Raw genomic sequence first — 17,377 nt, 5'->3', positions numbered from 1 at the left:
CACAGCCAGCAGCCATGAGACTGACACTGGCCTGTGAGGCAAAGAGGCTGCTGTGACCTCACAAGCACTGCCAGCAGCCACGAGACTGCTAGTAGCCTAGGAGACACTGAGGCTGCTGTGACCTCACAAGCACAGCCAGCAGCCATGAGCCTGCCACTGGCCTAGGAGGCACTCAGGCTGCTGTGACCTCACAAGTGCAGCCAGCAGCCATGAGCCTGCCACTGGCCTAGGAGGCATTGAGGCTGCTGTGACGTCACAAGCACAGCTAGCAGCCATGACCCTGCCACTGGCCTGAGAGGCACGGAGTCCTCTGGGACCTCACAAGCACAGCCAGCAGCCATGAGCCTGCCACTGGCCTAGGAGGCACTGAGGCTGCTGTGACCTCACTAGCACAGCCACCAGGGGGAGCTGTAGACAAACCTAGGTGGCACTGAGGCTGCTGTGACGTCACAAGCACAGCCAGCAGGGGGCGCTGTAGACTAACCTAGGAGGCACTGAGGCTGCTCTGAAGTCACAAGCACAGCCAGCAGCCATGAGCCTGCCAATGTCCTCGGAGGCACTCAGACTGCTGTGACGTCAGAAGCACAGCCAGCAGGGGGCGCTGCAGACAAACCTAGGAGGCACTGAGTCTGCTGTGACCTCACAAGCACAGCCAGCAGCTACGAGCGTGCCACTAGCCTAGATGGCACTGAGGCTGCTGTGACGTCACAAGCACAGCCAGCAGGCGGCGCTGGATACTAACCTATGAGGCACTGAGTGTGCTGTGACCTCACGAGCTCAGCCAGCGGCCATGAGCCTGCCACTATCCTCGGTGGCAGTCAAGCTGCTGTGACCTCACAAGCACAGCCAGCAGCCATGAGCCTGACCCTGGTCTAGGAGGCATTCAGGCTGCTGTGACCTCACAAGCACAGCCAGCAGCCATGACACTGACACTGGCCTGTGAGGCAAAGAGGCTGCTGTGACCTCACAAGCACTGCCAGCAGCCACGAGACTGCTAGTAGCCTAGGAGACACTGAGGCTGCTGTGACCTCACAAGCACAGCCAGCAGCCATGAGCCTGCCACCGGCCTAGGAGGCACTCAGGCTGCTGTGACCTCACAAGCACAGCCAACAGCCACGAGCCTGCCACTGGCCTAGGAGGCACTCAGGCTGCTGTTACCTCACAAGCACAGCCAGCAGGGCACACTGGACACTAATCTATGCGGCACTGAGTGTGCTGTGACCTCACAACCACAGCCAGCGACCCTGAGCCTGCCACTGGCCTAGGAGGCACTCAGGCTGCTGTGACCTCACAAGCACAGCCAGCAGGCATTGCTGTAGACAAACCTATGAGGCACTGAGTCTGCTGTGGTCTCACAAGCACAGCCAGCAGCCATGAGCCTGCTACTGTCCTCGGGGGCACTCAGGCTGCTGTGACGTCACAAGCACAGCCAGCAGGCGGTGCTGTAGACAAACCTAGGTGGCACTGAGTCTGCTGTGACCTCACAAGCACAGCCAGCAGCCACGAGCCTGCCACTGGCCTAGATGGCACTGAGGCTGCTGTGACGTCCCAAGCACAGCCAGCAGGGGGCGCTGGATACTAACCTATGAGGCACTGAGTGTGCTGTGACCTCACAAGCACAGCCAGCAGGGGGCACGGTAGACTAAGCTATGAGTCACTGAGGCTGCTGTGATCTCACAAGCATAGCCAGCAGCCTGCAACTGGCATTAGGAGGCACTCAGGCTGCTGTGACCTCACAAGCACAGCCAGCATGGGTTGCTATACACTAACCTATGAGGCAGTAAGGTTGCTGTGACCTCACAAGCACAGCCAGCAGCCATGAGCCTGCCACTGCTCTAGGAGGCATTCAGGCTGTTGTGACCTCACAAGAACAGCCAGCGGGGGGCTCTGGACACTAAGCCATGAGCAGTGAGGCTGCTGTGACCTCACAAGCCACACCAGCTGCCATGAGCCTGCCACTGTCCTCGGTGGCAGTCAACCTGCTGTCACCTCACAAGCACAGCCAGCAGCCATGAGCCTGACCCTGGTCTAGGAGGCATTCAGGCTGCTGTGACCTCACAAGCACAGGCAGCAGCCAGGAGCCTGCCACTGGCCTAGGAGGCTTTCAGGCTGCTGTGACCTCACAAGTGCAGCCAGCAGCCATGAGCCTGCCACTGGCCTAGGAGGCATTGAGGCTGCTGTGACGTCACAAGCACAGCTAGCAGCCATGACCCTGCCACTGGCCTGAGAGGCACGGAGTCCTCTGGGACCTCAAAAGCACAGCCAGCAGCCATGAGCCTGCCACTGGCCTAGGAGGCACTGAGGCTGCTGTGACCTCACTAGCACAGCCACCAGGGGGAGCTGTAGACAAACCTAGGTGGCACTGAGGCTGCTGTGACGTCACAAGCACAGCCAGCAGGGGGCGCTGTAGACTAACCTAGGAGGCACTGAGGCTGCTCTGAAGTCACAAGCACAGCCAGCAGCCATGAGCCTGCCAATGTCCTCGGAGGCACTCAGACTGCTGTGACGTCAGAAGCACAGCCAGCAGGGGGCGCTGCAGACAAACCTAGGAGGCACTGAGTCTGCTGTGACCTCACAAGCACAGCCAGCAGCTACGAGCCTGCCACTGGCCTAGATGGCACTGAGGCTGCTGTGACGTCACAAGCACAGCCAGCAGGCGGCGCTGGATACTAACCTATGAGGCACTGAGTGTGCTGTGACCTCACGAGCTCAGCCAGCGGCCATGAGCCTGCCACTATCCTCGGTGGCAGTCAAGCTGCTGTCACCTCACAAGCACAGCCAGCAGCCATGAGCCTGACCCTGGTCTAGGAGGCATTCAGGCTGCTGTGACCTCACAAGCACAGCCAGCAGCCATGAGACTGACACTGGCCTGTGAGGCAAAGAGGCTGCTGTGACCTCACAAGCACTGCCAGCAGCCACGAGACTGCTAGTAGCCTAGGAGACACTGAGGCTGCTGTGACCTCACAAGCACAGCCAGCAGCCATGAGCCTGCCACCGGCCTAGGAGGCACTCAGGCTGCTGTGACCTCACAAGCACAGCCAACAGCCACGAGCCTGCCACTGGCCTAGGAGGCACTCAGGCTGCTGTTACCTCACAAGCACAGCCAGCAGGGCACACTGGACACTAATCTATGCGGCACTGAGTGTGCTGTGACCTCACAACCACAGCCAGTGCCCCTGAGCCTGCCACTGGCCTAGGAGGCACTCAGGCTGCTGTGACCTCACTAGCACAGCCACCAGGGGGAGCTGTAGACAAACCTAGGTGGCACTGAGGCTGCTGTGACGTCACAAGCACAGCCAGCAGGGGGCGCTGTAGACTAACCTAGGAGGCACTGAGGCTGCTCTGAAGTCACAAGCACAGCCAGCAGCCATGAGCCTGCCAATGTCCTCGGAGGCACTCAGACTGCTGTGACGTCAGAAGCACAGCCAGCAGGGGGCGCTGCAGACAAACCTAGGAGGCACTGAGTCTGCTGTGACCTCACAAGCACAGCCAGCAGCTACGAGCCTGCCACTGGCCTAGATGGCACTGAGGCTGCTGTGGCGTCCCAAGCACAGCCAGCAGGGGGCGCTGGATACTAACCTATGAGGCACTGAGTGTGCTGTGACCTCACAAGCACAGCCAGCAGGGGGCACGGTAGACTAAGCTATGAGTCACTGAGGCTGCTGTGACCTCACAAGCATAGCCAGCAGGCTGCAACTGGCATTAGGAGGCACTCAGGCTGCTGTGACCTCAGAAGCACAGCCAGCATGGGTTGCTATACACTAACCTATGAGGCAGTAAGGTTGCTGTGACCTCACAAGCACAGCCAGCAGCGATGAGCCTGCCACTGCTCTAGGAGGCATTCAGGCTGCTGTGACCTCACAAGAACAGCTAGTGTGCGGTTCTGGACACTAAGCCATGAGCAGTGAGGCTGCTGTGACCTCACAAGCCACACCAGCTGCCATGAGCCTGCCACTGTCCTCGGTGGCAGTCAACCTGCTGTCACCTCACAAGCACAGCCAGCAGCCATGAGCCTGACCCTGCTCTAGGAGGCATTGAGGCTGCTGTGACCTCACAAGCACAGCCAGCAGCCATGAGACTGACACTGGCCTGTGAGGCAATGAGGTTGCTGTGACCTCACAAGCACAGCCAGCAGGGGGAGCTGTAGACAAACCTATGAGGCACTGAGTCTGCTGTGACCTCACAAGCACAGCCAGCAGGGGGCGCTGTAGACAAATCTAGGAGGCACTGAGTCTGCTGTGACCTCACAAGCACAGCCAGCAGCCATGAGCCTGCCACTGGCCTAGCTGGCACTGAGGCTGCTGTGACGTCCCAAGCACAGCCAGCAGGGGGCGCTGGAGACTAACCTATGAGGCACTGAGTGTGCTGTGACCTCACAAGCACAGGCAGCAGGGGACGCTGTAGACTAACCAAGGAGGCACTGAGTGTGCTGTGACCTCACGAGCTCAGCCAGCGGCCATGAGCCTGCCACTGTCCTCGGTGGCAGTCAAGCTGCTGTCACCTCACATGCACAGCCAGCAGCCATGAGCCTGACCCTGGTCTAGGAGGCATTCAGGCTGCTGTGACCTCACAAGCACAGGCAGCAGCCAGGAGCCTGCCACTCGCCTCGGAGGCGCTGAGGATGCTGTGACCTCACAAGCACAGCCAGCAGGGGGAGCCTGGCACTGGCCTCGGAGGAACTGAGGCTGATGTGACGTCACAACCACAGCCACGAACCCGCCACTGGCCTTCATGGCACTCAGGCTGCTGTGACCTCACAAGCACAGCCAGCAGGGCACGAGCCTGCCACTGGCCTAGGAGGCACTCAGGCTGCTGTTACCTCACAAGCACAGCCAGCAGGGGGCGCTCTAGACTAACCTATGAGGCACTGAGGCTGCTGTGACCTCACAAGCACAGCCAGCAGCCATAAGCCTGCCACTGGCCTAGGAGGCACTGAGGCTGCTCTGAAGTCACAAGCACAGCCAGCAGCCATGAGCCTGCCAATGTCCTCGGAGGCACTCAGACTGCTGTGACGTCAGAAGCACAGCCAGCAGGGGGCGCTGTAGACAAACCTAGGAGGCACTGAGTCTGCTGTGACCTCACAAGCACAGCCAGCAGGGGGCGCTGGATACTAACCTATGAGGCACTGAGTGTGCTGTGACCTCATAAGCACAGCCAGCAGGGGGCGCTGTAGACTAACCAAGGAGGCACTGAGTGTGCTGTGACCTCACGAGCTCAGCCAGCGGCCATGAGCCTGCCACTGTCCTCGGTGGTAGTCAAGCTGCTGTCACCTCACAAGCACAGCCAGCAGCCATGAGCCTGACCCTGGTCTAGGAGGCATTCAGGCTGCTGTGACCTCACAAGCACAGGCAGCAGCCAGGAGCCTGCCACTGGCCTAGGAGGCTTTCAGGCTGCTGTGACCTCACAAGTGCAGCCAGCAGCCATGAGCCTGCCACTGGCCTAGGAGGCTTTGAGGCTGCTGTGACGTCACAAGCACAGCTAGCAGCCATGACCCTGCCACTGGCCTGAGAGGCACGGAGTCCTCTGGGACCTCACAAGCACAGCCAGCAGCCATGAGCCTGCCACTGGCCTAGGACGCACTGAGGCTGCTGTGACCTCACTAGCACAGCCACCAGGGGGAGCTGTAGACAAACCCAGGTGGCACTGAGGCTGCTGTGACGTCACAAGCACAGCCAGCAGGGGGCGCTGTAGACTAACCTAGGAGGCACTGAGGCTGCTCTGAAGTCACAAGCACAGCCAGCAGCCATGAGCCTGCCAATGTCCTCGGAGGCACTGAGGCTGCTGTGACGTCAGAAGCACAGCCAGCAGGAGGCGCTGTAGACTAACCTAGGAGGCACTGAGTCTGCTGTGACCTCACAAGCACAGCCAGCAGCTACGAGCCTGCCACTGGCCTAGATGGCACTGAGGCTGCTGTGACGTCACAAGCACAGCCAGCAGGGGGCGCTGGATACTAACCTATGAGGCACTGAGTGTGCTGTGACCTCACGAGCTCAGCCAGCGGCCATGAGCCTGCCACTATCCTCGGTGGCAGTCAAGCTGCTGTCACCTCACAAGCACAGCCAGCAGCCATGAGCCTGACCCTGGTCTAGGAGGCATTCAGGCTGCTGTGACCTCACAAGCACAGCCAGCAGCCATGAGACTGACACTGGCCTGTGAGGCAAAGAGGCTGCTGTGACCTCACAAGCACTGCCAGCAGCCACGAGACTGCTAGTAGCCTAGGAGACACTGAGGCTGCTGTGACCTCACAAGCACAGGCAGCAGCCAGGAGCCTGCCACCGGCCTAGGAGGCACTCAGGCTGCTGTGACCTCACAAGTGCAGCCAGCAGCCATGAGCCTGCCACTGGCCTAGGAGGCATTGAGGCTGCTGTGACGTCACAAGCACAGCTAGCAGCCATGACCCTGCCACTGGCCTGAGAGGCACGGAGTCCTCTGGGACCTCACAAGCACAGCCAGCAGCCATGAGCCTGCCACTGGCCTAGGAGGCACTGAGGCTGCTGTGACCTCACTAGCACAGCCACCAGGGGGAGCTGTAGACAAACCCAGGTGGCACTGAGGCTGCTGTGACGTCACAAGCACAGCCAGCAGGGGGCGCTGTAGACTAACCTAGGAGGCACTGAGGCTGCTCTGAAGTCACAAGCACAGCCAGCAGCCATGAGCCTGCCAATGTCCTCGGAGGCACTCAGACTGCTGTGACGTCAGAAGCACAGCCAGCAGGGGGCGCTGCAGACAAACCTAGGAGGCACTGAGTCTGCTGTGACCTCACAAGCACAGCCAGCAGCTACGAGCGTGCCACTGGCCTAGATGGCACTGAGGCTGCTGTGACGTCACAAGCACAGCCAGCAGGCGGCGCTGGATACTAACCTATGAGGCACTGAGTGTGCTGTGACCTCACGAGCTCAGCCAGCGGCCATGAGCCTGCCACTATCCTCGGTGGCAGTCAAGCTGCTGTGACCTCACAAGCACAGCCAGCAGCCATGAGCCTGACCCTGGTCTAGGAGGCATTCAGGCTGCTGTGACCTCACAAGCACAGCCAGCAGCCATGAGACTGACACTGGCCTGTGAGGCAAAGAGGCTGCTGTGACCTCACAAGCACTGCCAGCAGCCACGAGACTGCTAGTAGCCTAGGAGACACTGAGGCTGCTGTGACCTCACAAGCACAGCCAGCAGCCATGAGCCTGCCACCGGCCTAGGAGGCACTCAGGCTGCTGTGACCTCACAAGCACAGCCAACAGCCACGAGCCTGCCACTGGCCTAGGAGGCACTCAGGCTGCTGTTACCTCACAAGCACAGCCAGCAGGGCACACTGGACACTAATCTATGCGGCACTGAGTGTGCTGTGACCTCACAACCACAGCCAGTGCCCCTGAGCCTGCCACTGGCCTAGGAGGCACTCAGGCTGCTGTGACCTCACTAGCACAGCCACCAGGGGGAGCTGTAGACAAACCTAGGTGGCACTGAGGCTGCTGTGACGTCACAAGCACAGCCAGCAGGGGGCGCTGTAGACTAACCTAGGAGGCACTGAGGCTGCTCTGAAGTCACAAGCACAGCCAGCAGCCATGAGCCTGCCAATGTCCTCGGAGGCACTCAGACTGCTGTGACGTCAGAAGCACAGCCAGCAGGGGGCGCTGCAGACAAACCTAGGAGGCACTGAGTCTGCTGTGACCTCACAAGCACAGCCAGCAGCTACGAGCCTGCCACTGGCCTAGATGGCACTGAGGCTGCTGTGACGTCACAAGCACAGCCAGCAGGCGGCGCTGGATACTAACCTATGAGGCACTGAGTGTGCTGTGACCTCACGAGCTCAGCCAGCGGCCATGAGCCTGCCACTATCCTCGGTGGCAGTCAAGCTGCTGTCACCTCACAAGCACAGCCAGCAGCCATGAGCCTGACCCTGGTCTAGGAGGCATTCAGGCTGCTGTGACCTCACAAGCACAGCCAGCAGCCATGAGACTGACACTGGCCTGTGAGGCAAAGAGGCTGCTGTGACCTCACAAGCACTGCCAGCAGCCACGAGACTGCTAGTAGCCTAGGAGACACTGAGGCTGCTGTGACCTCAGAAGCACAGCCAGCAGCCATGAGCCTGCCACCGGCCTAGGAGGCACTCAGGCTGCTGTGACCTCACAAGCACAGCCAGCAGCCACGAGCCTGCCACTGGCCTAGGAGGCACTCAGGCTGCTGTTACCTCACAAGCACAGCCAGCAGGGCACACTGGACACTAATCTATGCGGCACTGAGTGTGCTGTGACCTCACAACCACAGCCAGCGCCCCTGAGCCTGCCACTGGCCTAGGAGGCACTCAGGCTGCTGTGACCTCACAAGCACAGCCAGCATGCAGTGCTGTAGACAAACCTAGGAGGCACTGAGGCTGCTGTGGTCTCACAAGCACAGCCAGCAGCCATGAGCCTGCTACTGTCCTCGGGGGCACTCAGGCTGCTGTGACGTCACAAGCACAGCCAGCAGGCGGTGCTGTAGACAAACCTAGGTGGCACTGAGTCTGCTGTGACCTCACAAGCACAGCCAGCAGCCACGAGCCTGCCACTGGCCTAGATGGCACTGAGGCTGCTGTGGCGTCCCAAGCACAGCCAGCAGGGGGCGCTGGATACTAACCTATGAGGCACTGAGTGTGCTGTGACCTCACAAGCACAGCCAGCAGGGGGCACGGTAGACTAAGCTATGAGTCACTGAGGCTGCTGTGACCTCACAAGCATAGCCAGCAGGCTGCAACTGGCATTAGGAGGCACTCAGGCTGCTGTGACCTCAGAAGCACAGCCAGCATGGGTTGCTATACACTAACCTATGAGGCAGTAAGGTTGCTGTGACCTCACAAGCACAGCCAGCAGCGATGAGCCTGCCACTGCTCTAGGAGGCATTCAGGCTGCTGTGACCTCACAAGAACAGCTAGTGTGGGGTTCTGGACACTACGCCATGAGCAGTGAGGCTGCTGTGACCTCACAAGCCACACCAGCTGCCATGAGCCTGCCACTGTCCTCGGTGGCAGTCAACCTGCTGTCACCTCACAAGCACAGCCAGCAGCCATGAGCCTGACCCTGCTCTAGGAGGCATTCAGGCTGCTGTGACCTCACAAGAACAGGCAGCAGCCAGGAGCCTGCCGCTGGCCTCGGAGGCGCTGAGGATGCTGTGACCTCACAAGCACAGCCAGCAGGGGGAGCCTGGCACTGGCCTCGGAGGAACTGAGGCTGCTGTGACGTCACAAGCACAGCCACGAACCCGCCACTGGCCTTCATGGCACTCAGGCTGCTGTGACCTCAGAAGCACAGCCAGCAGGGCACGCTTGACACTAAGCTATGAGGCACTGAGTGTGCTGTGACCTCACAAGCACAGCCAGCAGGGGGCACGGTAGACTAAGCTATGAGTCACTGAGGCTGCTGTGACCTCACAAGCATAGCCAGCAGGCTGCAACTGGCATTAGGAGGCACTCGGGCTGCTGTGACCTCAGAAGCACAGCCAGCATGGGTTGCTATACACTAACCTATGAGGCAGTAAGGTTGCTGTGACCTCACAAGCACAGCCAGCAGCCATGAGCCTGCCACTGCTCTAGGAGGCATTCAGGCTGCTGTGACCTCACAAGAACAGCCAGTGTGTGGCTCTGGGCACTAAGCCATGAGCAGTGAGGCTGCTGTGACCTCACAAGCCACACCAGCTGCCATGAGCCTGCCACTGTCCTCGGTGGCAGTCAACCTGCTGTCACCTCACAAGCACAGCCAGCAGCCATGAGCCTGACCCTGGTCTAGGAGGCATTCAGGCTGCTGTGACCTCACAAGCACAGCCAGCAGCCATGAGACTGACACTGGCCTGTGAGGCAATGAGGTTGCTGTGACCTCACAAGCACTGCCAGCAGCCGCGAGACTGCTAGTAGCCTAGGAGACACTGAGGCTGCTGTGACCTCACAAGCACAGCCAGCAGCCATGAGCCTGCCACGGGCCTAGGAGGCTTTCAGGCTGCTGTGACCTCACAAGCACAGCCAGCAGCCATGAGCCTGCCACTGGCCTAGGAGGCATTCAGGCTGCTGTGACCTCACAAGCACAGGCAGAAGCCAGGAGCCTGCCACTGGTCTAGGAAGCATTCAGGCTGCTGTGACCTCACAAGCACTGCCAGCAGCCAGGAGCCTGCCACTGGCCTAGGAGGCTTTCAGGCTGCTGTGACCTCACAAGTGCAGCCAGCAGCCATGAGCCTGCCACTGGCCTAGGAGGCATTGAGGCTGCTGTGACGTCACAAGCACAGCTAGCAGCCATGACCCTGCCACTGGCCTGAGAGGCACGGAGTCCTCTGGGACCTCACAAGCACAGCCAGCAGCCATGAGCCTGCCACTGGCCTAGGAGGCACTGAGTGTGCTGTGACCTCACTAGCACAGCCACCAGGGGGAGCTGTAGACAAACCTAGGTGGCACTGAGGCTGCTGTGACGTCACAAGCACAGCCAGCAGGGGGCGCTGTAGACTAACCTAGGAGGCACTGAGGCTGCTCTGAAGTCACAAGCACAGCCAGCAGCCATGAGCCTGCCAATGTCCTCGGAGGCACTCAGACTGCTGTGACGTCAGAAGCACAGCCAGCAGGGGGCGCTGTAGACAAACCTAGGAGGCACTGAGTCTGCTGTGACCTCACAAGCACAGCCAGCAGGGGGCGCTGGATACTAACCTATGAGGCACTGAGTGTGCTGTGACCTCATAAGCACAGCCAGCAGGGGGCGCTGTAGACTAACCAAGGAGGCACTGAGTGTGCTGTGACCTCACGAGCTCAGCCAGCGGCCATGAGCCTGCCACTGTCCTCGGTGGTAGTCAAGCTGCTGTCACCTCACAAGCACAGCCAGCAGCCATGAGCCTGACCCTGGTCTAGGAGGCATTCAGGCTGCTGTGACCTCACAAGCACAGGCAGCAGCCAGGAGCCTGCCACTGGCCTAGGAGGCTTTCAGGCTGCTGTGACCTCACAAGTGCAGCCAGCAGCCATGAGCCTGCCACTGGCCTAGGAGGCTTTGAGTCTGCTGTGACGTCACAAGCACAGCTAGCAGCCATGACCCTGCCACGGGCCTGAGAGGCACGGAGTCCTCTGGGACCTCACAAGCACAGCCAGCAGCCATGAGCCTGCCACTGGCCTAGGAGGCACTGAGGCTGCTGTGACCTCACTAGCACAGCCACCAGGGGGAGCTGTAGACAAACCCAGGTGGCACTGAGGCTGCTGTGACGTCACAAGCACAGCCAGCAGGGGGCGCTGTAGACTAACCTAGGAGGCACTGAGGCTGCTCTGAAGTCACAAGCACAGCCAGCAGCCATGAGCCTGCCAATGTCCTCGGAGGCACTGAGGCTGCTGTGACGTCAGAAGCACAGCCAGCAGGAGGCGCTGTAGACTAACCTAGGAGGCACTGAGTCTGCTGTGACCTCACAAGCACAGCCAGCAGCTACGAGCCTGCCACTGGCCTAGATGGCACTGAGGCTGCTGTGACGTCACAAGCACAGCCAGCAGGGGGCGCTGGATACTAACCTATGAGGCACTGAGTGTGCTGTGACCTCACGAGCTCAGCCAGCGGCCATGAGCCTGCCACTATCCTCGGTGGCAGTCAAGCTGCTGTCACCTCACAAGCACAGCCAGCAGCCATGAGCCTGACCCTGGTCTAGGAGGCATTCAGGCTGCTGTGACCTCACAAGCACAGCCAGCAGCCATGAGACTGACACTGGCCTGTGAGGCAAAGAGGCTGCTGTGACCTCACAAGCACTGCCAGCAGCCACGAGACTGCTAGTAGCCTAGGAGACACTGAGGCTGCTGTGACCTCACAAGCACTGCCAGCAGCCATGAGCCTGCCACCGGCCTAGGAGGCACTCAGGCTGCTGTGACCTCACAAGCACAGCCAACAGCCACGAGCCTGCCACTGGCCTAGGAGGCACTCAGGCTGCTGTTACCTCACAAGCACAGCCAGCAGGGCACACTGGACACTAATCTATGCGGCACTGAGTGTGCTGTGACCTCACAACCACAGCCAGCGCCCCTGAGCCTGCCACTGGCCTAGGAGGCACTGAGGCTGCTGTGACCTCACTAGCACAGCCACCAGGGGGAGCTGTAGACAAACCTAGGTGGCACTGAGGCTGCTGTGACGTCACAAGCACAGCCAGCAGGGGGCGCTGTAGACTAACCTAGGAGGCACTGAGGCTGCTCTGAAGTCACAAGCACAGCCAGCAGCCATGAGCCTGCCAATGTCCTCGGAGGCACTCAGACTGCTGTGACGTCAGAAGCACAGCCAGCAGGGGGCGCTGCAGACAAACCTAGGAGGCACTGAGTCTGCTGTGACCTCACAAGCACAGCCAGCAGCTACGAGCCTGCCACTGGCCTAGATGGCACTGAGGCTGCTGTGACGTCACAAGCACAGCCAGCAGGGGGCGCTGGATACTAACCTATGAGGCACTGAGTGTGCTGTGACCTCACGAGCTCAGCCAGCGGCCATGAGCCTGCCACTATCCTCGGTGGCAGTCAAGCTGCTGTCACCTCACAAGCACAGCCAGCAGCCATGAGCCTGACCCTGGTCTAGGAGGCATTCAGGCTGCTGTGACCTCACAAGCACAGCCAGCAGCCATGACACTGACACTGGCCTGTGAGGCAAAGAGGCTGCTGTGACCTCACAAGCACTGCCAGCAGCCACGAGACTGCTAGTAGCCTAGGAGACACTGAGGCTGCTGTGACCTCACAAGCACAGCCAGCAGCCATGAGCCTGCCACCGGCCTAGGAGGCACTCAGGCTGCTGTGACCTCACAAGCACAGCCAACAGCCACGAGCCTGCCACTGGCCTAGGAGGCACTCAGGCTGCTGTTACCTCACAAGCACAGCCAGCAGGGCACACTGGACACTAATCTATGCGGCACTGAGTGTGCTGTGACCTCACAACCACAGCCAGCGCCCCTGAGCCTGCCACTGGCCTAGGAGGCACTCAGGCTGCTGTGACCTCACAAGCACAGCCAGCAGGCAGTGCTGTAGACAAACCTATGAGGCACTGAGTCTGCTGTGGTCTCACAAGCACAGCCAGCAGCCATGAGCCTGCTACTGTCCTCGGGGGCACTCAGGCTGCTGTGACGTCACAAGCACAGCCAGCAGGCGGTGCTGTAGACAAACCTAGGTGGCACTGAGTCTGCTGTGACCTCACAAGCACAGCCAGCAGCCACGAGCCTGCCACTGGCCTAGATGGCACTGAGGCTGCTGTGGCGTCCCAAGCACAGCCAGCAGGGGGCGCTGGATACTAACCTATGAGGCACTGAGTGTGCTGTGACCTCACAAGCACAGCCAGCAGGGGGCACGGTAGACTAAGCTATGAGTCACTGAGGCTGCTGTGACCTCACAAGCATAGCCAGCAGGCTGCAACTGGCATTAGGAGGCACTCAGGCTGCTGTGACCTCAGAAGCACAGCCAGCATGGGTTGCTATACACTAACCTATGAGGCAGTAAGGTTGCTGTGACCTCACAAGCACAGCCAGCAGCCATGAGCCTGCCACTGCTCTAGGAGGCATTCAGGCTGCTGTGACCTCACAAGAACAGCTAGTGTGGGGTTCTGGACACTAAGCCATGAGCAGTGAGGCTGCTGTGACCTCACAAGCCACACCAGCTGCCATGAGCCTGCCACTGTCCTCGGTGGCAGTCAACCTGCTGTCACCTCACAAGCACAGCCAGCAGCCATGAGCCTGACCCTGCTCTAGGAGGCATTCAGGCTGCTGTGACCTCACAAGCACAGGCAGCAGCCAGGAGCCTGCCGCTGGCCTCGGAGGCGCTGAGGATGCTGTGACCTCACAAGCACAGCCAGCAGGGGGAGCCTGGCACTGGCCTCGGAGGAACTGAGGCTGCTGTGACGTCACAAGCACAGCCACGAACCCGCCACTGGCCTTCATGGCACTCAGGCTGCTGTGACCTCAGAAGCACAGCCAGCAGGGCACGCTTGACACTAAGCTATGAGGCACTGAGGCTGCTGTGACCTCACAAGCATAGCCAGCAGGCTGCAACTGGCATTAGGACGCACTCGGGCTGCTGTGACCTCAGAAGCACAGCCAGCATGGGTTGCTATACACTAACCTATGAGGCAGTAAGGTTGCTGTGACCTCACAAGCACAGCCAGCAGCCATGAGCCTGCCACTGCTCTAGGAGGCATTCAGGCTGCTGTGACCTCACAAGAACAGCCAGTGTGTGGCTCTGGGCACTAAGCCATGAGCAGTGAGGCTGCTGTGACCTCACAAGCCACACCAGCTGCCATGAGCCTGCCACTGTCCTCGGTGGCAGTCAACCTGCTGTCACCTCACAAGCACAGCCAGCAGCCATGAGCCTGACCCTGGTCTAGGAGGCATTCAGGCTGCTGTGACCTCACAAGCACAGCCAGCAGCCATGAGACTGACACTGGCCTGTGAGGCAATGAGGTTGCTGTGACCTCACAAGCACTGCCAGCAGCCGCGAGACTGCTAGTAGCCTAGGAGACACTGAGGCTGCTGTGACCTCACAAGCACAGCCAGCAGCCATGAGCCTGCCACGGGCCTAGGAGGCTTTCAGGCTGCTGTGACCTCACAAGCACAGCCAGCAGCCATGAGCCTGCCACTGGCCTAGGAGGCATTCAGGCTGCTGTGACCTCACAAGCACAGGCAGAAGCCAGGAGCCTGCCACTGGTCTAGGAAGCATTCAGGCTGCTGTGACCTCACAAGCACTGCCAGCAGCCAGGAGCCTGCCACTGGCCTAGGAGGCTTTCAGGCTGCTGTGACCTCACAAGTGCAGCCAGCAGCCATGAGCCTGCCACTGGCCTAGGAGGCATTGAGGCTGCTGTGACGTCACAAGCACAGCTAGCAGCCATGACCCTGCCACTGGCCTGAGAGGCACGGAGTCCTCTGGGACCTCACAAGCACAGCCAGCAGCCATGAGCCTGCCACTGGCCTAGGAGGCACTGAGTGTGCTGTGACCTCACTAGCACAGCCACCAGGGGGAGCTGTAGACAAACCTAGGTGGCACTGAGGCTGCTGTGACGTCACAAGCACAGCCCGCAGGGGGCGCTGTAGACTAACCTAGGAGGCACTGAGGCTGCTCTGAAGTCACAAGCACAGCCAGCAGCCATGAGCCTGCCAATGTCCTCGGAGGCACTCAGACTGCTGTGACGTCAGAAGCACAGCCAGCAGGGGGCGCTGTAGACAAACCTAGGAGGCAATGAGTCTGCTGTGACCTCACAAGCACAGCCAGCAGGGGGCGCTGGATACTAACCTATGAGGCACTGAGTGTGCTGGGACCTCACAAGCACAGGCAGCAGGGGGCGCTGTAGACTAACCAAGGAGGCACTGAGTGTGCTGTGATCTCACGAGCTCAGCCAGCGGCCATGAGCCTGCCACTGTCCTCGGTGGTAGTCAAGCTGCTGTCACCTCACAAGCACAGCCAGCAGCCATGAGCCTGACCCTGGTCTAGGAGGCATTCAGGCAGCTGTGACCTCACAAGCACAGGCAGCAGCCAGGAGCCTGCCACTGGTCTAGGAGGCTTTCAGGCTGCTTTGACCTCACAAGTGCAGCCAGCAGCCATGAGCCTGCCACTGGCCTAGGAGGCATTGAGGCTGCTGTGACGTCACAAGCACAGCTAGCAGCCATGACCCTGCCACTGGCCTGAGAGGCACGGACTCCTCTGGGACCTCACAAACACAGCCAGCAGCCATGAGCCTGCCACCGGCCTAGGAGGCACTCAGGCTGCTGTGACCTCACAAGCACAGCCAACAGCCACGAGCCTGCCACTGGCCTAGGAGGCACTCAGGCTGCTGTTACCTCACAAGCACAGCCAGCAGGGCACACTGGACACTAATCTATGCGGCACTGAGTGTGCTGTGACCTCACAACCACAGCCAGCGCCCCTGAGCCTGCCACTGGCCTAGGAGGCACTCAGGCTGCTGTGACCTCACAAGCACAGCCAGCAGGCAGTGCTGTAGACAAACCTATGAGGCACTGAGTCTACTGTGGTCTCACAAGCACAGCCAGCAGCCATGAGCCTGCTACTGTCCTCGGGGGCACTCAGGCTGCTGTGACGTCACAAGCACAGCCAGCAGGCGGTGCTGTAGACAAACCTAGGTGGCACTGAGTCTGCTGTGACCTCACAAGCACAGCCAGCAGCCACGAGCCTGCCACTGGCCTAGATGGCACTGAGGCTGCTGTGACGTCCCAAGCACAGCCAGCAGGGGGCGCTGGATACTAACCTATGAGGCACTGAGTGTGCTGTGACCTCACAAGCACAGCCAGCAGGGGGCACGGTAGACTAAGCTATGAGTCACTGAGGCTGCTGTGATCTCACAAGCATAGCCAGCAGGCTGCAACTGGCATTAGGAGGCACTCAGGCTGCTGTGACCTCAGAAGCACAGCCAGCATGGGTTGCTATACACTAACCTATGAGGCAGTAAGGTTGCTGTGACCTCACAAGCACAGCCAGCAGCCATGAGCCTGCCACTGCTCTAGGAGGCATTCAGGCTGCTGTGACCTCACAAGAACAGCCAGTGTGGGGCTCTGGACACTAAGCCATGAGCAGTGAGGCTGCTGTGACCTCACAAGCCACACCAGCTGCCATGAGCCTGCCACTGTCCTCGGTGGCAGTCAACCTGCTGTGACCTCACAAGCACAGCCAGCAGCCATGAGCCTGCCACGGGCCTAGGAGGCATTCAGGCTGCTGTGACCTCACAAGCACAGCCAGCAGCCATGAGCCTGACCCTGGTCTAGGAGGCATTCAGGCTGCTGTGACCTCACAAGCACAGGCAGAAGCCAGGAGCCTGCCACTGGTCTAGGAAGCATTCAGGCTGCTGTGACCTCACAAGCACTGCCAGCAGCCAGGAGCCTGCCACTGGCCTAGGAGGCTTTCAGGCTGCTGTGACCTCACAAGTGCAGCCAGCAGCCATGAGCCTGCCACTGGCCTAGGAGGCTTTGAGGCTGCTGTGACGTCACAAGCACAGCTAGCAGCCATGACCCTGCCACTGGCCTGAGAGGCACGGAGTCCTCTGGGACCTCACAAGCACAGCCAGCAGCCATGAGCCTGCCACTGGCCTAGGAGGCACTGAGGCTGCTGTGACCTCACTAGCACAGCCACCAGGGGGAGCTGTAGACAATCCTAGGTGGCACTGAGGCTGCTGTGACGTCACAAGCACAGCCAGCAGGGGGCGCTGTAGACTAACCTAGGAGGCACTGAGGCTGCTCTGAAGTCACAAGCACAGCCAGCAGCCATGAGCCTGCCAATGTCCTCGGAGGCACTCAGACTGCTGTGACGTCACAAGCACAGCCAGCAGGGGGCGCTGTAGACAAACCTAGGAGGCACTGAGGCTGCTGTGACCTCACAAGCACAGCCAGCAGCCACGAGCCTGCCACTGGCCTAGATGGCACTGAGGCTGCTGTGACG

The sequence above is a fragment of the Dromaius novaehollandiae genome, unplaced genomic scaffold (genome assembly GCF_036370855.1).
Source record: "Dromaius novaehollandiae isolate bDroNov1 unplaced genomic scaffold, bDroNov1.hap1 HAP1_SCAFFOLD_40, whole genome shotgun sequence".
Lineage (NCBI taxonomy): Eukaryota > Metazoa > Chordata > Aves > Casuariiformes > Dromaiidae > Dromaius > Dromaius novaehollandiae.
This window is presented reverse-complemented; position numbering follows the sequence as displayed.